Genomic DNA, 23,719 nt, shown 5'->3' with positions numbered 1-23,719 from the left:
TTGGAAAGTGTGTGTAATTCATAACTCTTTCCTTCTTTAACCTTACGTTAATTCCTCATCTGTTGCCTCTGCAGGAACTGTTTTAAAGACAGTTTTTAACGCTTGAAATAGTCACCCTATATAGGATCCACCAGACATGTTCTAGATCTCCTGGTGCTCTTTAGGGGTATTTCATTGTTTTTCGGTCCTCACCCCTCTTTTTTTTTTTTTGGAAGTGACTTTTTTTTTTTAAAAAAAAGGTATCTCAACAGGAAAAAGCCAGAAGCGCCAGTGCTTTCCAGAAGAAGCTTGCTTCCCACCCTCTCCCTTACCTTGCGCTGGCGGGCTATAGCAATCCCGGGTGAGGCGGTGCTGCGGGGCGCTGCGCGGTGCCATCGGGGCTGCTGCGAGCATTCCAGCGCTCCCGCGGAACAATGAGGGATGGGCGCGCGGGCGGCCCGAGCCTATGCACCATTACGTCACCGCCTTGCCATATAAGGCGCGGTGCAGCCCCGCGCGCTGCCCGCTGCTCGCCGGTGCGGCCGCTGCCCGGGCGGCTCGGCTCGGGTCGGCTCCCTCCGGGCGGCTCGGCTCGGCCCTGGGCAGCTCGGCTCCCTCTGGGCAGCCCCGGCTCCCTTTGGTTAACCCGGCTCCCCCTCAGCTCGGCCCTGGGCAGCCCCGGCTCCCTCTGGGCAGCCCCGGCTCCCTTTGGGCAGCTCGGCTCCCTTTGGTTAACCCGGCTTCCCCTCAGCTCGGCCCTGGGCAGCCCCGGCTCCCTCTGGGCAGCCCCGGCTCCCTCTGGGCAGCCCCGGCTCCCTCTGGGCAGCCCCGGCTCCCTCTGGGCAGCCCCGGCTCCCTCTGGGCAGCCCCGGCTCCCTCTGGGCAGCCCCGGCTCCCTCTGGGCAGCCCCGGCTCCCTCTGGGCAGCCCCGGCTCCCTCTGGGCAGCCCCGGCTCCCTCTGGGCAGCCCCGGCTCCCTCTGGGCAGCCCCGGCTCCCCCTCAGCTCGGCCCTGGGCAGCTCAGCTTGCCCTTGGCAGCTCGGGCCCGGGTGCTGGCTCCGGCTGAGCCCAGCGCTGTGTGAAACATTGAGTTTGTTCCCCAGCTCAGGGCCGAGAAGAATGCGCGGAAGGTTTGGGTTAGGGCAGTTCCTCTCTAGCGCTGATAATGAAGTCGTTAGAGGTTGTTTCTGATTAGGTACAATGTTTTCCACTTAGTCCCGCAGCCTGGAGTTTGAAAACGGAAAAACTAAATTCCAACTCATCTTGTTTAATTAGTTGTTCTAAGGGAGCTTTTTATGGTTTTCCTTTATTTTTTTTTTTCTTTTAATTTTATCATGACAAAAAATGTGACTTTAGCTGAACTCCTCTGAGGGGGGATATGAACTTTGAGCCTTCCTTTTTTTTTTTTCCTTCTGTAAAGAGTTGGGGTCCTTGGAGGATAGTATTTTATTTCCTGATGATGTAACTACAAAACAATTCTCTTAAGTGATGATGGGAAGGCCAGATGAAATCTGATTTTTTTTCTCTTCAATGTTTTTTCTACAAACCCCTTTCCTTTTTTGTATGTTTGTGTTTCAGCTAACACAATTAAGCAGTCCAACCAACTATATTTAGTAAGAAGGTCTTGAAGAAATGAGTAGTTTGTTTTAATATTTAAGAAAGAGGCAGAAAGCCAAAAAGTGGGATTTAGATTGAAGAATTTAAAATGTATCTCTTGTATTCCCTGTCCTTTAGTGTACACCCTGAATAAACATTGACAACAGAAGGAAGAAATACTGGAAACGAGCACAAAATTTGTTATTCAAAATCCAGTGAGCAATAATGGGAGTCAGTGAAATGTACTCCTTTTATGTTGGTGGGTAAATTAGACACTGGAAAGGCATTCAGCACTATTAAAGTAGTAGGTGCATCCACAATTAATTTATTTGCAGCATTTGAATTTTAGTCTTCATCTCTATAGCTTAAGCTGTTCTCTGCCTGCTTTTAGTGTATTTTGTTATATTGAGCATAATGCTAACAATAAGGGAAGTTACTTATTTGGGGGTGTTGTCTGTAAGTATGAAGGTAAATGGTGATTAAAGTGTTTGCATTTCATTAACAAGACAGAAATATACTAGCTATGTTGCATGTATTTACCCTGAGTGTAGTGTGAAAAAGGTACTTATTCTTTAGTTGGAAAATTCCAGGCAACCCCTTGCATGGTTACTGAGTAAAGACTTCCTCAGAACTCTGCTGCTTATTTGTATGGATGATCCTGCTGTATCCTCTTTGTAAGTTTCTGAGAAAGTTCAGATTTGGGTGCCTCATCAGAAAACTTTGAAATTATTTAATACTAACCCTTCCCAAATGGTTTTGGAGATAGAAAACCAAGGGACAGACCAGGATAATATTTTATTTGCTATTCCAGGGAGAGTTAATAATCAAATCCAGACAAAAGCAAAATGACCTGTCCTTTAGCTGATATTGACCTAGTCAGTTCCTTGGCTAATGTTTTTGGAGGCTAACAGTTTTTCTAGCTTTTCTCAAAAGCATTGCACCAATATAGATCATTTGAAATACAAACTCATCTAGGTGACCTTGGTATGGGAAATATCTTCAGCTACAAACTCAGCCTTTCTGCTGGGACTCTGTTTAATATGACAGGACAACTGCAGGTGCAAGGTAGTGTCTACGAACAGGCTGTGGCAGTACTGCTGTATCCAGTTCTGATTTGCAGGGGGAGCCAGGAAAGCTATTCAGTGGAAGGTAGGTAGGAGTTGAATGTGAATGCATTTTTTTTACATGTATGTGTGTATGCAAGCATAAATATATAAATCCTTAGGGGTGACAACTGCTGTTTCTTGTCCTGGGTTTGCTTTTTTCCCTTCCATTATCTTTGCAATTGTTTTGTTTTTCTGCAACTTTCCCTTCACCTGCACACACCCTGTTTCTGTAGTCTGTATGAAAACTGCCTGCATTTTTGTTCTCCCACATGAAACAGTGACTTTTGACCATAAGCAGCTTTGAAGGAGAGCACTTCTCAAAAGCTAACGATCAAAAATTTATCCTCACAGTTTAGTTCTCTTCTGGAGTTGCAAGGAACACAGCTCAAATAGTGCTGGTGATAAGTTTATTGGTAGTCTGGGAATAGGGAATGCAAGTCCTTCTGTTTATAAGTCTGTGTTTACATCTGGGGATGGCCAAAATACAAACTCACTGTTTCTTAATTAATTCCTCTCTGCAATACAAAAGCACACATCTGTGACCTTCTGCAAATTATCAAAGAGCATCAGCTGAGTGTAATGACCTGACTTCCTTCTCTTACATTGTTATGACTTAAAGGACATTGTACAGTACTACCCAAGCCCTGTTAAGGGCTTGGATATATTATTAAAAATTCCAAGTTCTGGACTACTATAACATGAAAAGCTGATTTTTATCTGAGGCAATGAATTGAGTTGCAAAGAAGCCTTCCTTTACTGCATTTTTACAGTTTCTTTCAGTATCTGTAGGTGGAATCCTGGCACTGGTGAGCTACACAGAAGAGGGAAAAAAAAAAACCTTTGGGCAGGCAGCTATGCCTGTCTTACTCTCTATTGCTCCCTGAAAATGAATTCTGTTTCTTTAGTTACTACACATAGTTTTGCACAGAATTGGTGCATTTGCAAGTATTGTGACAGCAGAAGGAACTGTTGATTTGTAGAAGCTGGAGACCAGAAGAAAATCTTATTAAATCATTGGGCATCTCCTGTCAATGCAGGGCTCTCTGCAGCTGCTTGCAGTGACTTTTTTCTAGTCTGTGCTTATCATTTTGTTATTTGTGCCCACATGCTTTCAGGATTTTACTTTAGAAAAATAGACCCTGGGAAGATGGAAGATTATGTGAGGCAAGGAGAAGATAGGACAAATAAGCTAAAAGACTTTGAGGCAGTTGTTTAGACTTTATCTTAAACTATTTGAATTCCTCCCATTACTTCCATCGTTGAACTGCTTCTCTTTCCATTGTCTTCCTATGGTGTTTCATAGCAGCAGTTCCAGTGTCCTTAAACCCATAACCTATTGCAGCATTTGACCCCTTCTTTTGGCCATTTTATATCAAAGATAAATAAAGGAAATTAGAACTTGGGCCTCAGTTCAACAAAGCACTTAAAACATAGCCCTGTGTATTTTTGTTGAAAAAGGAAAGGATTTCAGCAGAAGTCTGATTTTAATGATATACTGAAATGCCTGGCTGTATCAGGCACTTGGTCACATTTACTTTGTGTAGATATTGTTGAAGCTTGGGCTTTTGAAATTCTCCCTGGGGTCTAAATCCTTAGGTTACTTTCACATTCCAAAAACAAATGTCTACTGAAGTACAAACACTGTCAAATATTTTATTAGTATTTTACATTACTTAAAACTCTTCTTTTTTTTTGGAGGTGGTCTGCTTAAGTTTTGCATGTGATACCTGGAGAACTGAAACATAAGCAGAATTGACAAGTTGAATTTTATTGCCTTGCATAAATGGGATCTGATATTTAATGTTTTAATGACTCATGTGACTTCAAAGATTTTTCTCCGCTGTGTGCTCAGCCTTGTCTCTGAAATCTGTGGGAGTTTGGACATTACTGAGTGAAAGAGGATTCACTCTAATTATTTCTTAGATTATTATATCCTTCAAAAAATTTCTAATTTATCTTTATTATTTCTCCTAGTATTGTGTTTGATGATCTCTTAGATTTCATCTGTAAAGTGTTTTAGGGTTTCATATCCTAATGTATAGATTAATTTCTGAATATTGCAAAGTATGGAGATTATTATGGCTTATTTACAGTCAGAAATATACTGAAAACTGATATGGAAGGCAAGGGGCAGAAGCAGGGGAAAGTTCTAAAGATAACATTTTTCAGATTCATGTGACTTTTACTATGGACCATGGGTGGAAAGAGATTCGTATCTCCTTTACACTGTGGTTTTAATTTTTTTTGGCAGGAGGGAGAAATATTTTTTCAAACTCTCCTATTGTTTGCAGATTCCATTATTCTCCCATTTTTTTGGCAGATACAAATAAAATTCCTAGCCAAATGTTAAGAATAATTAGATCCCTTTATGTTGGGTGCTGTATTGGGAAGTTGATGACTGCACCTCTCAACTGCTAATGGCTTCTGAGGAGAACTTTGCAAGCATTTCATATCTGCTTGTGAGATGGTTTCATTTTGTGTGTGTGACCAAGGTAATTTTTTATGAAAAAACCAGTTTTTTGCATGGCAGAATTTACCATGAACAAGGATGGATAGAATTTGATTTGTATGTCTTCCCCTACTCTGTATAAACCATATATAGCCAAGTAATCTTTTCTCCATGATAAAATTAGATAATGTTCTTTAGTTCTTGAAAGCTCTGTACAAGAGTGTATTTTAAGAAGAAGTTTGGGATTGGAGGTTTGTTTTGTTAGTGATGGGTTCTGTAGTGAGATTTTTTTATCAGCCCACCCCCACCCACAAGTGTGCCTGTCTGGTTGGGCTATTTCTGGAGGCACGACAGCCATTTCAGTATTAATGCAATAGCAAAAGTGAGTTGCAATTCTATGAAGACTTAGGACCTTGGAAGGTGCTCAGCTTCATGTCTGTAAACATGCTCGGAAGTAGAACATATTTTAAATATCTGTCTTTAGTTATTAAACTGCAGAAAAAGACATAGACACTGTGTATAAAAGACATAGACACTATTTCTTCATCCATTGCCTTTGAATTCAGTCAAAGCAAGATTCTTTTTGTAGAACTTCAGGGAAGTGGTATGGCTGAAACTTTTTGAGCATCAAGTCTGGGTCCACATGACTCCTGTCTCTTTTTAATGTTTTAACCTAAGCTGTGGGTTCAGTCATTTTATTCAAAGTGATCAACTCCTTTTCAGAGCAGTATAATTCTTGTTTGAATAAAAACTGCGCAGGTTTGTTGACTCAGCTTTTCACACTGCCATGAATTGAACATGGTGCCAGTGGAGGATGTTTCTTTCAAAGCTTTGATGAGATGAGGTGAAAAATAGATCAAGTTATTGCAGGCTCTTTCAGCTCCTCCACATCATGCACCATCTCTTCACTTGGGCTTTTCCCTTCACGGCTGTTGTTCCTGCACTTGTTTCTGGGTGATGCTGTTCCACCAGTGGCTTGGAGAGAAAAGCCCAGCACACAGGTAGAAAGAATTCAGCACTCAGTGCATTTCTTGTGGGTTGCAGGTTTACAGGAGCCTCCTGAAGCCACTGGCTACTTTGGGAGCACTAGCCTGTCAGGCACATGCTTAGGTGAATGTGGGCTTGAATACAACATTGGAGCTGGAAGAAGGCTCATTGGTGCCATTGATTTTATGCAAAGTGGAGTACAAAGCTGTCATGCCATTTTTCTTTTTTTTTCTTTTTTCTTTTTTTTCTTTTGGTTAAGTAGAGATAATCCAGAATTAAAATGTATCATGAAGCCTACATGTCATTGTTATAATTCTGTTGAACAGGCTTCTCTTGCCTCCTACTGATTAACCCAGTGAAAACAGAGCTGTTAAAGAGCTTTTTTAAAAGGGAGTAAGGCTGTAGAACGATGAGTATGGATGCTAAGGAAGGCAAAATTTGCAAGGAGAGAAAGTATTTTTTTGTTGGGCTGCTTGCTTTAGCAGAGAAAAATACAAACATGCTCTTGGGTGCAGAGGCCCTTCTTTGGGCCTCTATGCATCTATGTTACAAAATTTATGTAATAACAGACATGTTTTCTGCCTTGATAAATCCCCTTAGGATTCCTGGTAAGAAATACATTCAGAAAGGCTTTTCTTATTCTGTGTAATTTCAGTAGCTATACGTTAGTTCCTCTTTCAAGCACAGTGCTTCAAGTTATTGGTGATTTTGGTACCTGTTCAAGGAGTATGTGTTGAAATAACACAGAGGCAAATGTATCCTATACGGGCTGTTTTAGATTGCGGATTCCTAGGGACGTAATGTAGCTCGTAAAACTTTGATCCCTTTGGGATTCAGAATTGCTGAGCTATCTGATGGATTCATAGTTTAGAAATGTGACTTAGTTGTGCGGTTCAGTTCTCTGGTCTGGAAAAGTATTTACAGAATTTCTTGACCTCCTAGGGTGTAGTCACATGTAGCTCTTTGTGTTAGTCTTGCCCACAGCAGGTACTGTTCAAGGAGTCTCTTGGGCTTGGGGAAATGTATTTAGCAGACTCAGACACTCCACAGCTCCAGAGTCTGCAACAAAAATTTTACAAAACCCTGGAGTGAGGAAGGGGAGCAACTACAAAAGGGTATTAATTTGGCTTTTTTATGGCAGCTGGCATGAGACGTATCAGCCTTAGGAACCATTACTTTCATCTTGGCAATATTGAAGTTGTGTCATTATCTGGGAACACTTTTATTGATCTCATGTCTCCGGGTGTTATGTCAACAGGATGGACTATTACTAAGAAAGTCTTTTAGGAGATGAACTAAAAGCTTGAATAGCCTACAGCTTGCTTCATGCTTGAAAACTGAACTAAGGCACAAAAAAAGTGGTTTAAGGAAATTCTCTTCCTTCACCTGAAGGAAAGGAAAAATTTTCTTCTAGTCCCTAAAATCCTATGTTCTTTAAACAGTCTTCCCTGCAACCTTTCCCACTGCTTTATAGTCTTTTTTATTTTGTGGGGTTTTTTAGTTGTTGAGCACTTTATTTTTAACCTGTTTTGATCAGTTACCTATTTTTAGTTGTAAGCATGAAGCTTCTGTACCTTTTAACATTGTTTCCCCTGGGTAACTTGATTTGAAAGCATTTTGATAGAGCATAATTTCTGGCCTCTATTTGCTCTGGCCAGTGAACTCAGGAGCTTCTAATATGAAGATTAATATTAATTAGATGAAAGATAGTTACAATCCATACAAATTACACTTACAAGTGTGTGATCAGGATGAACTGTGTAGAATTGATTAAAGAGAGCAATGTATTGGGTTCTTTCTTGTAGTGATACAGTTTCATGCAAGTGAAGTCTGTAGTGGCATATTCTGCTGTGAATTCTCATAGTAAATTTGATAACTGCTAATAATTTATCTTAGAAGCAGACTACTATTACTCAAGAAAAAAATAGGCTAATTTCTTAAATGGATTCAACAAAAGAACATAGACTTTAGTACTTTTAGGTGACTCTACAGAACAAGAATTTAAGCACTGTAAATTTGTAGATCTTTGGGTTATTTACCCCTCTGCCCCCTCTTCAATAAATACAGAACTATATATATAGGTAAATATTTGTCCATAGCTCTAGCCAGTAGCAAGGACAGAGGAGAAAAGTGGTTCTAGTTATTGTAATACAGTACTTATGACAGTACTTATGCAGCCTTTTTGTGTTTAACTTTTAAAATTATACAGAAATGTCTTGATTCCATTTATAATAAATAGAGACCTAGAACTAAAAAGCTGCAAAAGAACAAGTATATTTTTGAATTCTTAATGTATGTTGTACTGGTTAAATCCAGATCTGGTTGTGCATGATGTCTTAGTTTGATTCAAGTTTGGGACACATGAAGTTTGTTAGTTCTTTTCTGCTTTACTCTATTTTTCTGATTTTAATTGTTTTTATTTCAAATTTCCATAGTAGATGAGCAGAGGCAATGTCACATAAAACAAATCAGTCCTTGCTTTATTCTCACATAAAACAAGTCAGTCCTTGATGTTGCTGCTGAGTAAAAGAGGAGTGTGCATGAATCCAACACTACCAAAATAGGAGGAGTTATTTTGCTAGAAGCCTAAGATGTGTCCAGAGTGACATAAGGTCATACAGAGCTTGACAAGAATAAACACTTTGAGAGCTATAAAATTGTTTTGACCTTGGAGCTTGGGAACCTAAGTGGAACCTTAACTTTTAGCTATCTGTGTGTATGTAAATCAAAGCAAGTCATGCCCAGAAATGTTGCTAAGTATATTTTTCTCAGCAGTCAGTGTGACAGATGCCTGCAGTTCTTGGAGTGGTTGTGGTAGGCATAGGTATCCCTGGAGCAGAAACACTCATGGCTCAGGGGCTTGTGGAAACCCTTACCAGGATTCATAGCTTTGCTCCTGGAGGGCAGGGTCCGAGTTGGAGGGAATTCTGAAGTGCCTCCAGATCTGTTGGAAATCATTCTGAAAAGTTTATGTTGTTTTACACAAAGGAGTTCTGGGTGTGTCTGAACTTCAGTGAACGATGCTTCCAATGGATTTTGACTTCTTTCAGCTAGTTAATATTTAGAATGAGTGACTGAGGGCTGTTTGTGATACCTTAGCTTTAAATGATGTCCTGGTCTGTGTTCCACGTGTATTGATGTCATAGAATTTGGGTCATTTAGTCAAACTGGGACTCATTACTTTTGCTTCAATATTGGGCTTTCTTGTATGTATTTTCTCTCTTTCAGGTACTTACCTAAAACAGCAAAGCTTCCCAATTTTGGTAGTGAATTTCTACAGGCTTCAGGGAATAGCATTAAACATAAGTAATACAAAAAGAAGTAGGGAATCATGTTTGTGAATAATTTTGCAAGTACAATCAATAATTTGTTTCTTTTCATAACTGCAGTATACTAGAGAGACCAAATCACCTTGTGAAATCGTTCATTTGGGATTTTTTTTTTCTTTAATTACTGCGCCAGCTATTAACAAGTATTTTTCTATTCTCTTCATGTGCTATTCTATGCCTCTCTGTGTTTTTTATGTGCATCTAGGAGCCAAAACCAATAAAAGAGGCTAATGTTGGTCAGGTGAGGTTCCAGTTTGTCATATTGGAAGAAGAGAATCCATTAGTGGATTATTGGAAGGTGAAGGGAGGACCATGTGACCATGTGAAGATGCCAGTGTCCAGTGGAGTGACTGGGAAGGAATGGTTAGAGGTATTTTTAGCATTTGTACTGGAATGCAGGGAGGCTCATTGATTGCACTTCTGTTCTCTGAGGGAAGTCAGTGGGAAAGGGAAGAGGTCCCGAATCGGAAAGTAATCCACACAGAATCGCAAATGTGTGCTTTTCACCTAGACATTAATCTGAGTTTAGAAAGGAAAATGCCTGGGTGTTGCATTTCTACATGGACTTAGAAATCTTGTGTTTTCAAATAGGGCCAACTTGTTGCTGTCAGTTGCATGGCACTGAGGACAGAGAAAAGGGTCACATCTTTCATAATGAATGAAAAATGTTCACTTTGTTTTCTAGTAGAGCTTCGGGTTTGATCTTTTTTTATCTTCATTCTTCTGACCCTGACATTGTTCTGTCTCTCTCACTATTCATAGTAATTTCTTAAGTGACAGTGATTTTGCTCAGCTGATTATAGAACCTTATTGTTTTGTTGTGTCATTTTTCAGGTGAATATTTGGCTTCCACTAAACTTTTCTTCTCTTTTAAAAACCGCTTCTTCATTGACCTGAACTATGAAAGCTGCTATATCTAAAACCCCATCAGGTGACAGTCCTTATAAAGTGTGTTTGTGTGCATGGTTTTATGACATTTATAGGCTATTACTGCTTCTGCTTTGATGAACAATGAATGTAGAAGGAATGTGTTCATGTGCAACATCTGAATGCAAATACTTCAGTAACTCTTAAGCTATGGGTGTATTGGTACAAGCTGGAATTCCACATATAATTTCTCCCTTAGGAGTTGCATCGATCTGTTCTTCTGGCTGTTGCCTTTTGGGCTTATGCATTTTTTAAAGTTGCTTAAAGAAAACAATTTTTTTTTCTTGTTCACAGATGCAATTTGGATGAGAATTTTATTCCATTTTTTGAGAACCTGTAAATTCAAATGAAATTGGGTTGTTCTGTGTGGTTTTTTGTATGACTAGTTTGGAAGAAAATTGTGATTCTGTTCTTGGTGTCAGAAAGTTTGTAAGTGCTACAGAGGAAGCAAACCATGAAGGAAGACACAGCTCTTGAGTGGCTGAGTGGTTCAGACTGAGAAGTGCTCAGGCTTCTGAATTCTCTGCTTCACAGTGAGCATGCTCAGATGTTTTCTTACTTCCAAAGAAATATTACATCATCTTATTTGCCAAGTCACTAGGCTATAGCTGCCTTTATATCCAACAGAGTTCTCAAGTGGGATATCAAATGCATGCATTACATAATCAGAACAAAGCCTTTATTGGTTGATTGTACCCTTAGGGTGGGATGCTGAATGGTAGTTGCATATGGTAGACATAATCTTGCAGAATTAACCATTTCCTAACCATCCTGTCAACAGCTGTGAAGTGAAATAATAGCCTGGGGATAGGGTTCACTTGGGAAGGATGTAGCTAAAAAAAATAAGGTTTTTAAATTGGTTTAATGAGTTCATCATCTCTCTGTAAATGCACTTAAATGTATTGAAACAAACAAAAAGAACTGCAAGAGTTTTATGAATGTATTTATAGACTGATTTGCTGAATTTTCATGTGGAGTAATTCCTGTTGTTAATGAATTCAAAGGAGATAGACCCATTTCCACCAGTTTGTGGTTTTAATTTATTGGAAAATGATCCACTTAAAAATACCGGAAATAAAATTTTTTGGTTATGAAATATTAAATTTGTCTTTCTAAGCTAATTTAAACACTTTTTAGAGTTATTCACTTGTTAAGGACCATATGTGCAAAATATGTCTGGTGATTTTAATTGGTCCAGTTCATAAGTGATCTGGTTTTTAATAAGACATTTTTTTGTGAAAGGTATAATATAGAGCTTATAATTCTAAAGCTACATGAAAGTGATACCAAAGTTTGGTCTTTTATTGATTGTCGTGGTATTTTTTGTGATCTCAGTCTAGTTTTAATGAACTTGGATTTCATAAACCTCATTAAATAAATTAAATGAACAGATAACTCCTTACTCTGTGAGAAATGAGACCACATTAAAAAAACCCAAAAAAACCAAAACCCCCACAGAAAATCTGAGCTTTATGTTATGATGATCTACATGTGATTGCCTGTGTTGTCTTAATGCAGTTTTTATATGCGGCTTCAGGGTAAAATTGCACTGAATTTTCAAATTAAAGCTGCTAGTCAGCCTTTGGGTATGTGTCCGGAAGGCGTTTTTCAGGGAAAATGCTGAGTGAACCCAAGGCTGTGGGTTTTGTTCCTCTCTTCCCTCTTGTGCCATTCCCAGACTAAATTAGGCTCCAGTATGAGTAATCCATCAATATTGACTTTGCTTTTAAGGTATAGTTGTTGAATAGTGGGAACTCGTTGACAAGTTCTTTTTGTTATTGTCCCAACATATCCTTAGAAATAAAAAATTTCATTTGGTCACTTCACAGAGTCCCACCAGTTCTTCACCTCATCAGTTTCAGATGGACAGTGCTCCCATAAAAGTCTTGAAACAAGATACTGATTTTGGAAGTGTTGGCCTCAAAATATTCTCCTTGATCCTTCAAGGACCACTGGGACAGAAGTGTGCGTAGTACAGAAGATCCTCAAGTGAAAGGCAAGGCATGTACAGCAGAATTTAAAACTTCCTTGTATTTTTGTCCAGTCACAGCAGACAGTGTACTTCTTTATGCTTTTTGGAAATGCATACCCAGGACAGAATGTGGATGAGCTCTCAGTAGACTTAATAAAGCTAATATGCAAATTTTTTATGAATGCAAGTTTCAGCTGTTCTCCATTGGATGAGCAATAGGTGATGTTTAGCTCTTGCTTTCCTATCAACTTGCTTTCCTTTTACTTATTATTACTTCTGTTTAGAAAAGTGAAGAGGGGAAGGTTGGGTGGGGGGGATGAGCCTGTGTGACATTTTCTCCCTGATAGTTATTCATGTAGGCATTTTTCTGTTTCAGTCTCCCAGTGATATTTATGCCAGTGGTGGAGCAGACACTGGCACAAACAATTACTAGTTAATTGGGAGAGCTAAATATACATGTGATTGATGTGTTAAGGAAAACACTACCACAAACACCTTCCAGGTTTTGGAAGGGAAGCATCAGCCTGTAGGATTTCTCTTTTTGACAGTGAAGCTTGCCACATGACCTTTCTGCTTTTTGGCTTCTCTGAATTAATCCTGAATACTACTCAGAAATGTAAGGAAAAGCATTGTTCTACATGAATTGCAGTCAGTTTCATGGGGCACCTTGGAAGTAACAAACATCAATACCTGGGATGAAAATTAGGTTTAAAAATCAGGTAAAAATAACCCAGTATGTGCAAAAAGAGTCACTCAATAACAAAACTGTAAATAAAAGTAAGATGTGCTGGATAGTTCCCATTCTTAGCATTTCTTTAAGTAATTAAATTTTAAGTAAACCCATTTCTTTAAGTAATTAACAGTGGCTTTGCAAAATTAAGAAAATGCCAGGTTTCAGGCTGTGCACCTCTGTTGGTTTCATTACGTTCTGGAGAATTTAAGTGGAAGATAAAAGGTTATTCTTTAGTCTCTGTTATATGCAGTTTAGGAAATTTTCTGACATTGACTACATCGTTTCCTTTTTTTTTCTTTGGAAACCTCTGTCTGCATCTTCTCACATTAAAAACAAACCAACAGTCAAAAAACCCCAACCAAACAAGAGAAAAAAAAACAACCCAAAAGCCTGAAATCAACAAACCAAAGAAATGGAAAACAAAACCAGAAAAAGAAAAGATCAAGTATTGTCATGTAGTGATGGTGATGCTGATAATCAGGGCAAGAGCACCGGAGAAGAAAATAATGTTTTATTTTACTTCAATTTAGTTTACTAATACTTTTTATGCCATGAAACTTCTCTTGAAGCTGGCCAACATATCTACCTTTGTGCTGTTTGTCATTGGGTGACTCCTTTGGGAGACACTTGGTTATTTTAAACCTGTTTAAAAAAATATTTCTCAATGGACTAATTACTCCTATTTAATGATACCAAAGTAACTGCTCACTTCTCTTTTAGTGGATAACAGCCATTTTTCCCCCCTCTATTCATCTTTTACTCTTTTTTCTGCCCACCTTTCTGAAGAATTATCTGCATGATTTTAGCTTTTCATGGTCTTCTCTTGATGACAAAAACAAGGGCATGCACAGTGTTACAGATGTTCTTTGAGGTGCACTACTCTGGAAGTGTGATGTGTGTGCCCAAGCTGACCCTGGGAAGCAGGAGTTGCAGGGAGAGACACAGCAAACCACTGGTAAACTGAGCAGTGAGTTTACAATAAAAGAATGCTGGATCACCCATGTTAAGACTTGGGTAAGCGATTCACAAAGGAATCTTCCATCTGGAAACTGAAAGGAGAATAAGTTTGCTTAAGGTGGCCTTAAAAAAAAAAAAAAAAGGTAAAACATTGCTTCTCCAGTGCATGGCTGCAGCTTTATATTTTGCAGCATGAGTCATAGATGGCTTTATAGTTCTAAGTCCCCTTGCATAGGAGGAATAAACTTTGGAGAAGAGGAAGTTAAGAGAAAACAGAAGTGTGAACAACTGCTAATGGTGCTCTCTCTGGCTCCATTCAGTCTGCCATTCCATCATACTTGAAGGGGGTAATTCAGAGATTCCTTTCTTGGCATATAAGTGGCAACATATGTTTGAAACAGCGAGTGGAAAATGCAGGAAAAAAAATGACAGGCATATGGCAATAGGAGGGCAAGGAAAAATTTGTTGCCCTAATGTTAGCCACATAATTGGTACACTTAACTTCTGAGAGACTGATTTATTTAAAGACAAAAATATATGCTCCATTTATTCAGGTTTTCTATATGTGGCCTTCACCTTACAGGGCCTTCATAATTTCTCTGCTCTCTGATGGAGTGGAAGGTGATAGGAGAGGTTCAGAGCCTCAGCCAAGGAATAGAGGGGGAAACCTGGATGCAAATAGACAAAACAACCTTCATTCATATTTTCATTTTAAAAGAGTAAGAATTGAAAACCTCTTTTATTTTAATATGCAGTTTTGTGCCTTTTTTTTTTCCCCCTACCATATTGAATTAGCTAGAATGTTTATGGCTTAATGCAACATAAGTTGTACCGATTAATGAATAGAATAGCTGTCCTTGGAAACAGGCATCATCCAAAATAGTGTTTCCAGTGTGCAGTACATACTGAGGTAGCCTGCTGACTTTAGAGAAGGGTTTCTACCCACACATACATCTGTGCACAATTGTAAGCAAAATGCAGAATCTCAAACTGTATGTGATGTGGAGAGAGAATGTGGGTGGTTCTTTCTGTTTTCTCAGAAAATTTTGTGCCCTAAGTTGAATAATTCATTTCAAGGGAGAGTGTTGTTGGGAAGGTCAAGGTCAAACCTGATCTTGTAGAGCTTCTGATGACATGTGAAATGTGTGTTTAGGAATGCTCTTTGGCCTGAAGCTGAAAACTCTACAATCAAAATAATATATTCTTGAAAATGCTTAAGAGGAAATCAGTCTGTTTTCTTTCTATTGAAAAATGATTTCTCAAAACCCTGGGAGAATGTCTCCCACCATATTTGCCTTCAGAAATGTGGCCTCTTTTCTGAAGAGTGGTGAGGCCCTTGGAGAACTGTAACTTGGCAACTGATTGGTCTTGTTATGGCCCTTATTCCGTGGGGATCTTAGTCCTTGCATGGAAAAGTGACTAAATGACATTTTAATTTTGTTCACTCTTCTGACCTCTTCTGGCTCTGGGATTTTATGGCCTAGTGGTTTAATTTTGAGATGCTAAGTTTTATGTGAGATTATAAATACTGGTAAATTGATCGCGTTATGCTAGCAATTGTAGCTTATTCTGCTACAGATGCCTTACCAATTTTATTTAAATTCAGAAAGTATTCTCTACTAAACTTCTAAAAATAGATGAAAAGCCAGCTCTAGCTTTTTTTTTAAAAAAAGCCAAAACAGTCAAAGCAGCCTCCATATTGTGTTAACAAGTAACTCTGAAAACTTGAGAAATCTGAGCTACTATCTGTACCGGAGTAAATGACATCACAAATACTGTCAGCAAAATGAAGTACAGCAAATGTTTTCAAAGGCAACCTGTTAATGTTATTCTGGTGGTCACCCATGTTAGCAAAAAGCCACGAAAATGCATCTGAAATTCATAGAGATCTTTGGAGTTAAAAAGGAAGAAAACAATTTCTAACTATGTGGAGAGAGGAACATGTGCAACAAAAATTATTAATGTACTGCTTGTTTGGGGAGAAAGAGGAGATATTTTAAAATAAGTTTTAGGAAAATTATTAAATATTTTCTACTTGGTAGCTTCTGTATGTCTTACTTTACTTACATGCAAATGCATTCAATAGCCCTGTAATTTGTTTGGGTTACTTTGTTTGATTGTTGGCTTTTTAGTTTAGTAAATTGACTTTGGTGGAGTGACTTTCATGCAAGCAGAATCCTGCGAATGTGTGTCCAGGGATGCAAGGACATGAGGCCCTGCCTCCTAATTATGCATCAGTTTGAAGAGTGCATTTAAAGAAGTTTGGTCCTTCTGCTACTCTGGTCATGTTTTAGTTTCTGAGCAACTAATGTTAAGGAGAGAACTACATTTTATTTCATAAATGCTTCAGCTGATTGGAGTTTTTCCTTGGATCAGCCATGACACCAGCATCCTTTTTCCCTTTTCTTTTCTTGGCTTGAACAAAACTTCTACTGCTCCATTTTACTTCACTCACCATATAGCGAATCCTGGAGGAGAGGCAGTCACTTCTGTCATCCCTCCCTGACTGAAGGTTGAAATCTGTGCTTTTATGCCACCTTTAGATAAGATCCACCAATATCTTGTCTTTTCCTAATAAAATGATAAATCCTTCTCTAGATCAGATGAGCTTTAGGATCCTGTTCTTACCAGGAGTACTGGCAGTTAGTTGCCCTGTAAAAAGTCACTCTTGTTTTTACTGAACTATTAGCTTCTTGAAGTACAGCTTTGGATATTTGAAAAGCAGATGTGTAGCTCTGACTTCTGCATGTCTGACTTGTGCTGGTGCACAGCAGTGGGTATGAGCTGAACATAGCTGCAAATTGAGTTGGATTTGTATATCATGGTGGGGTTCAATGTGCTTTTTTCTAATGCTGAGAAGATGAGATGTTCTCTCAGCTACAGCTCCTAATATGAGTAGATTTGATATTCAAAATTCTTTAAATCCTTCTATCCAGTGTCATTGGAGTTGTTTTTTCCAGTGTCAAATATAAGCTGTGGTGGTTTGCTATACTGGGGTGAGTTTTTTCTATGGGTCTTGGAGATCAGGGTTCTTGTTTACTCCTGTCTGGAGTGCTGATGCTGTTGTGGATTGTTTTCCATGTTGAAATTTTGCCTAGAGATGATTAGGAATTGCATACTCTGGAGATTTCTCTGAATAAACTAAAGAGACAGCAAATCTAGTGCTTTGGGGGTTTATTGCAAATTATAATTTGAAGTTTGTAAATATTCTGAGAGAAGGATGCAACATGAGTAGAGAAGAGATCCTATGTAAATATTTGGGCTTTAAAGTCTAGAATGTCCTCTGATGTTGTTTTATTCCATTTCCTTTTAAGCAGAATGTTTGTATATTTGTAAAAGATGTAAACTCCTAGGATGTTAGCTTATTACTGTGGAGAAATTAAACTGTGCAAAAATACCTTACCTGTATACTAATGAAATAAATAGTTCAACAATGTAAATAGATGACAGTAATTGAAACCGAAATGTACTTGAGATTATGGTCACCAGGACAGGAATTTTACATTTCTGATTGATTCCTCCCTGTCTGGGAATAGGCATTACAAACTCCTTTCTCTTTGCTTCCTTCCAGACATTCAAAATACCTTAACTTTTTCGTATTGATTCATGTGTTTTAAGGGCACCAACAACAGTCATTGCTATTTCATGGTGACTTGGAAGCAGAGAACAAAAGGATTTGTAAAGCATGTTAGGACACTTGTTCTAGCATAATATCAGGACTCTTGGCATAGGATGCTTAGCAGAAGTGTAGGAGGCAAACTGTAGGGTAAGCATGGACAGAATAATTTGTTCTGTAATAATGTCTCATTTTGATTTCTAATCAGAAATACGTTTGATTTCAAAATAATGTTTTTCCCTTCTTTTTCATGCATGCTGCTGACTCCTCAGAAACAAGCATCAACCATTTCAGTGCTTTTGTTTTGCATCTAAAGGCTCAGCAGAATTTTCTGAACTTTTGGGCTTAGAAATTTCTGGTTGAAATGTCATAATCTCTTTATCAATAAAAGATCAATAAAAACAAGCTTTTTGGTGTACTTTTAGTGTTGGAGCTACCCTGTTTTTATATTAATAAAGACTTTCTTTTTCCATAAAGAAAGTAAACTAAAGAGCAGTTCCTGAACAGCCTTCACTCTCCATTTGTGATGCTTTGTGTGTGATGCATTTGATTGTGTTCTCTCTCAATACATGAAACAAGAAATCATGCAGAGCGAGAGTAGATGAGTGAATGTGTAAATGGGTATGGAAATTTCACTGGCTATGGATGTTTCAGTTGAAAGGTGGAAAGCAATAAATAATCTCAGATGTGCAGATCTGTAAAATAAAATGTATCTCAATATCTGTATGTGTAAAAATATGAGCATGTTTATATGTGTGTATGTGTATATATATGGACTTAACATTCATCTACTACATTAATGTCAAATTCCCAGAAATGTGGTGACGGGAGAGGACCATTTTAGCTCATGTCAAGACAATGTGCTTTAGTAATTTCTCCATCCCTAGAGAGCTTATTAAACACTAAATAAAATGTCTCAGAATATAACTGATTGAGTGTTTTAAATTATGCCCTTTTGTTTGGCTCTTGGCCAGCTGCTCATTGCACAGGGCTGTGGCAAACAAAACCTGTAATTTACACTGACAGTATCATGCAGTTCACTCTGCAAGCTTCTCAACTCAGAACTTTTGTAAAGTAAACATTCAAACAAACCTCAGGTTCTTAATGTAAACACATTTTGTAACTCTAAACTTGGCCAAACAGTTGTATTTTTTCCCCTTCCCATGAAAATGTCATTATATATTTTTCCTTTGCTGATAAATAGGGATATCTCTACATGAGTAATATGAAAAGACAGCAGTAATCAAAGAAGTTTTTTCTTTCTCACTTTTTTTTTTTTCCTAACCATGGGGCATTGGCACCAATATCCTAACTTTTATTTTTTTCTACCAAGTGTATCCTAGTGAGGACTGACACAAATTCCCCCATATGTGGTGTATCTGCTTATCACATACCACTTGGTCCAGACTCAGAATGCAAAATGCAATCTAGTGGACTTCTATGAAAGGTATAATTTTCAGATATTTCTGTGATTCTGCTGTTTGCCTTATTTTTTCTCCCAATTTCATGAATTGATTTTCTTTCAAGAGGGTGTTTCCTTAAAACTGAAATGTGAAGTCTAAATGTGTAAGCAGAAGTAGAATGGTAAGAAGTCTGAATGGGCAGATGCTGTAGATGTGAAACAGAAGCTGGGTCAGAGACATTGGTTAATACCTGCACACAAGGGAGAAGTACAAGAAATTGCTGCATGTGATTGCAGTATAAATAAATAGCCCAGTACAGATTTATCCTGCAAATTGCTTAATCAAAGAGAGGTTATGGAAAGGAGTAGTGACCTAGCTACCTTATCTACGAGTCATCACTTCTGGAGTGGAATTTTAGTGTGTTTAAAGATGCCTGTCTTTAGTCATTTGAATGGGGCTATGTTTCCATGGACAGCAGTGGGATCTTGGGCACCAGCCACAAAGTGGAGGCGTCAAAACAGAATCCCCCACTTTAGATCTATAGGCTGAATGCTGCCTTTAATGCCAAACATGGAACAGAGTTAATTTTTTGTTTCTGAACATAATTTACAGTTATACTCAAAAGCACAGAGGGGACATGAGCAGTAGGAGAACAGAACTTGCTCCCATGTTAGGCTTACTAGAAGGTGCTATGATTCACCTGTCATAAGATCATGTCGTGTAAGAATGGAGAAACAATAGCATAATCCAAATAGGAAGAGAAGGTTGGGATTCTTTCTGAGCTGCAGCCAAAGCTACATGTTTTGCCATAATGACTGCAAAAATATGTACTCTTTATAGAGCTGATGACAAGAGCAGAAAAGGAAATCAAATTATTTCAATACTAGGGACTGAAGTTACTGAGAACAGATGGATCAAATAGAATAAATATTAAAAATATGAAAGAAATCAATGCACAAAACTTGGATATTAATGTCTGCTTAGTATATACCTTATGAAGTATTTACAAATTCCTCTAACATGTAGTTGTTTGTACTCTCTCGTTTTATGTATTTGTTCTGAATGCAATGACAGTGAGTAAGGCTTGGCACCTGTAATGACTTACAGCATCATCATTCCATTTTATGCAGCAAAGTGAGGAGTTTGTGTCAAATAAGGACGGGCTTCTTGAGTGTTATGCAGCAAATCATCAGCTTTTTTTTTCCCACTGCAATTATAACAGCTGAACAAAAAAAAGTAGCATGAGACGTTTCTTAAATAATTAAGGTATAGCTCTGGATGCTACAAGGAAGTGGAATGGTGTTCAGATGGTTCAGGATTGATTTTTTTTCTTCATTCCTGGTCTTAGTGTCACCTTGTGTTGGGATCCAAGTATTCCTCTGTCCTAATTCTTGAAGATATTTCAGTGTCTTAAATATTCATCATATGCATTTTGTCTGATTTGTCTTTTATTTGTGTGCATTCATTTGAAGAGGACTTGTGATATGTTCTCTCCAGCATTTTTTGAAATAAAGGTAATTGAAGATATTTTTAGTATTTTCTTTTAAAAACAAACAGCCTCTCCCTTTCTTCTTGGAGGCAAGAGAGCTCTGCTTTATTTGGAATAATTTTTAAAAGCCTAACTGTTCCCTTGAGCTCAGCATCTTTATTCCTCTCCCCATTATTTTTATGAACTGCTGCATGCCTTATTTCATTGGGAAGTCTGGCTGTGACTCTCTAGGAGGATGAAGGCTGCATGCCTGAGCTCTTTTCAAATGATGATGCTACATGCTAGTACTTACTGCTTTAAAATTTGACTGTGTATTTCATTATAGATATTCATTCAAGAGACTTCTGCATGAGTTCCCATGATCTCATTCTTTGATTTTTAGAATGAAAAGAAGGAAAAAGCAAAGGCTTTGATATTCTACAGCTATCCAAATATTCGGCTTTTGTAATGGCAAATCAAACTTCTGATAGGGCATCTTTGGGTGGAATAAGGCTAGGTAACTGTTTGTAAAAACAGCATTATTTGCTGTGGAAAAAAGCTGCCTCTTTGTATAGTGAAACTAAATGAGTTATGGAAGTTTGTTTAATTACTGCATTTGTTTTATTGTCCCATAATGTGCAAGCTACCAGACTTTCCACACTTGGGAGGAGCACAAGGGTTTTCTGCAATCTACTTTTATCAGGTCAAACTACACTCTTGCTTAATATCCTGGACACTAAAAGATAACCTGTGTTCAAGAGTCCAGTAGACACTGAGTAATTCAGAAGGTTCTTTCTTGCCTTTTAGTTCAAGTTAACTTGTGGATGAAGTAATGGGATGATGATGGATAGGCACACAGGCTAAGAAGCTCAATTAAAATTTGCCTTTGTAAATATCTGTTTCAAACCATTGTATGTAAATAGTCAAACCCTCAAGGGCTTTTTTATGCACATTAAAGAGAAACATATCCATACTGGGAGAGGGGTAAATGAGCTTCTCTAAGCTCAGTTATTCTTGCTTCAGTTCAGATACCAGGATTAACAAGATAGAGCAGCAATGCATTACTTGAGGACAGGTAGGGAAGGAAAGCAGATTTGGCACATCATTCTGCTTTTTCCCTCAACTGGCTTAAGATTTTTGTGTTCACCAAATACATGCCAATTTTTTTTTACTCTAGTTTCTTTTCTTGTTAAAAACTAATGCTGCCTCCCATTTCCCTGTCAGCTTTAAGGACTCACCAGCTAATAGTTCATCAGTTTTTCATGCAAATTCTTTTAGAATACTTAAATACCATTTAGTGCTGGTAAAGTGCTAGTAAACTTGTTGCTTTGTGTTGTACAAATTTGATTTAAAGCTTTTTCTACTAGCAGTTCGAATTCAGATGGCTTCACAGACTCTTTCTCCATAAAGTGTCTAATGTGGAAACTTCCTTGACTTTTCTAAAACACTGGAATCCGATGCTGTCAGTCAGGGAAAAATACAAGTAAAACAGAGGTTGTGACAAATTAACCAAATTAATTTTATACTTCATGGTTCAGAGGAGAAAGGTCTCTAGATTCTGATTTCAGCACTTGTCATTATTTTGGATTGATGATCAGTAGTCCAGCATTTGTAAGATTTTCTGTTTATACGTGTACTTCAACACACAGAAGGTCTGGATATGCTTTTTAGACAGTTAAATACATTTCTCTTGCTTGGCTCCACTTTTCTGCTTCTCTTTTTTTGTTGCAGCTGTACAGCTCCTACATTAGCATAATCTGTTCCCAAATTTTGATTTAAATACTTATCAATAGTAGAATCATATTTCTCTGGATGTTCTCATATAGCTTAAAAGTATTAAACCACATTCTATCCATGGCCACATTTACAACTGGACAGACTAATTTCTATTGGATTCTTGAAATTGCATAGGAGCCCTTTCACCCTTGTTTTTTGACTGTTTGGTTTGTAGTTGTTATTTTTTTATTTCTGCTCATTTTAAATGCTCTTTGGTTAGACAGAGCTTTGCTATTTTCTATCAAACATCATTAGCTACTTTAATGCTTTATTTCTAAGAATATGGAGTTTTAATGATTGCATCTCTAATTGGTGTGTTGTCAAGAACAGTGCTTGCATCTGCACCTTCCAACTTCCTGTAAAGTTTAAATAGTCTTCATCTCAATTTTAAGCTTAAATACCAGTAGCCTGTTTTTGTTTTATTTTAGGTAAAGTTGTGCATCCTATTTAAAAAGTCTTTCACAGTCTAATAAAACTAAATTCTTTCTTTCTGCATCATTTTCTCAACTACTTTTTGAAATATGACTGTAATGCCAGAATCTGTGCTTTGGTACTAGAACTATATCAAAGATGTAGCCATGGAGATAGTCTTGTTGTCAGGTGGCTAAAAAGCTAATTTTTTTACTCCAAGCACTTTGAAAATTCTTTTGTATGTTTTTATTTTAATCATGAACAGCTGCTTCTCAGTTTTCTCCAAGAAATTTTCTGGATATCTGCTGTGTATCATAAAACCACCTGTCTTTGCATTTACTAATCAGAATACCCAAGGGCAAGGTTGTGTGTACTGTTTTAAGACTCAGATCTTTGCATATGTAACTGTTAAATGACAGACTTTAATGAAATGCTGGCAGTGAAATCTGATATTATATGGAATTAGCTGAATTTTAAGATTGGTTGCAGACAAGAAATTTAGACCAAACTAATCTTAAAATTTGATAATCCTTATAAGCATATGTGGAAAACAGGCTGATTCATGTAAAATAAATGTTTTATGTTATGTAACTAGTAAAAGCTCTGTTTGTAATGCCTTCTTTTCTTTCTTTGCATCTGAAGTTAATACAGAGCTAAAGAGGATGGGAATTCACAGAGATCAGGATCTTGAATCTGTAAGATACGTTCCTCTGATAAAACTATTGAGTTACACACCACGCTGTTGGCCATTTGCTATTGCAAGAAATGATACATTCCAAAGTGGTTTTATAAACCTTCTTACCCTCTGGTAAACTGAGGGTTTAGGAAGCTAAATCAGCTCAGCGTTTGTGCCCTTCTGTAGGTTCAGTTCTGTATATTTCAATCATCCTTTATTTCTAGGACAAATGCTACATTCAGAGGGACCTAAAACACATGCAGATGATCACAGCAGTTTTCATTGTCTTTTCAGGAGAATTGAAGTGTGTAAACTCTGATTTTATTCACTGGTTC

General features: G+C 37.9%; 2 protein-coding genes and 1 long non-coding RNA gene across 7 annotated transcripts in view; 2 read left to right on the top strand and 1 right to left on the bottom strand.

Annotated features, from left to right (window-relative positions):
- CMSS1 (cms1 ribosomal small subunit homolog) overlaps positions 1–23,719 on the top strand; it is a 220,733-nt gene that overhangs the window by 35,764 nt on the left and 161,250 nt on the right. The window lies entirely within an intron of this gene.
- The window catches only part of FILIP1L (filamin A interacting protein 1 like), a 187,110-nt gene that overhangs the window by 33,966 nt on the left and 129,425 nt on the right, over positions 1–23,719 (bottom strand). The window contains exon 1 of one of the 4 annotated variants that reach the window (XM_023942182.2): positions 312–556. The exons of the other annotated variants lie outside the window; for them this stretch is intronic. The gene's annotated coding sequence lies outside the window, so the exon portion shown is untranslated. Of the gene's footprint in view, positions 1–311; positions 557–23,719 lie in introns of those variants that run through there. 4 annotated transcript variants of the gene reach the window in all.
- Positions 5,803–12,526, top strand: LOC111939815 (uncharacterized). The gene is made up of 3 exons (XR_015285040.1): positions 5,803–9,815; positions 10,280–10,376; positions 12,202–12,526. It is a non-coding gene; the product is annotated as an uncharacterized LOC111939815 (long non-coding RNA).

This window comes from Cyanistes caeruleus, chromosome 3, assembly GCF_971803275.1.
Source record: "Cyanistes caeruleus chromosome 3, bCyaCae1.hap1.1, whole genome shotgun sequence".
NCBI lineage: Eukaryota > Metazoa > Chordata > Aves > Passeriformes > Paridae > Cyanistes > Cyanistes caeruleus.
The sequence above is the reverse complement of the archived record's forward strand: the minus strand, read 5'-3'. Positions and strand labels throughout refer to the sequence as shown.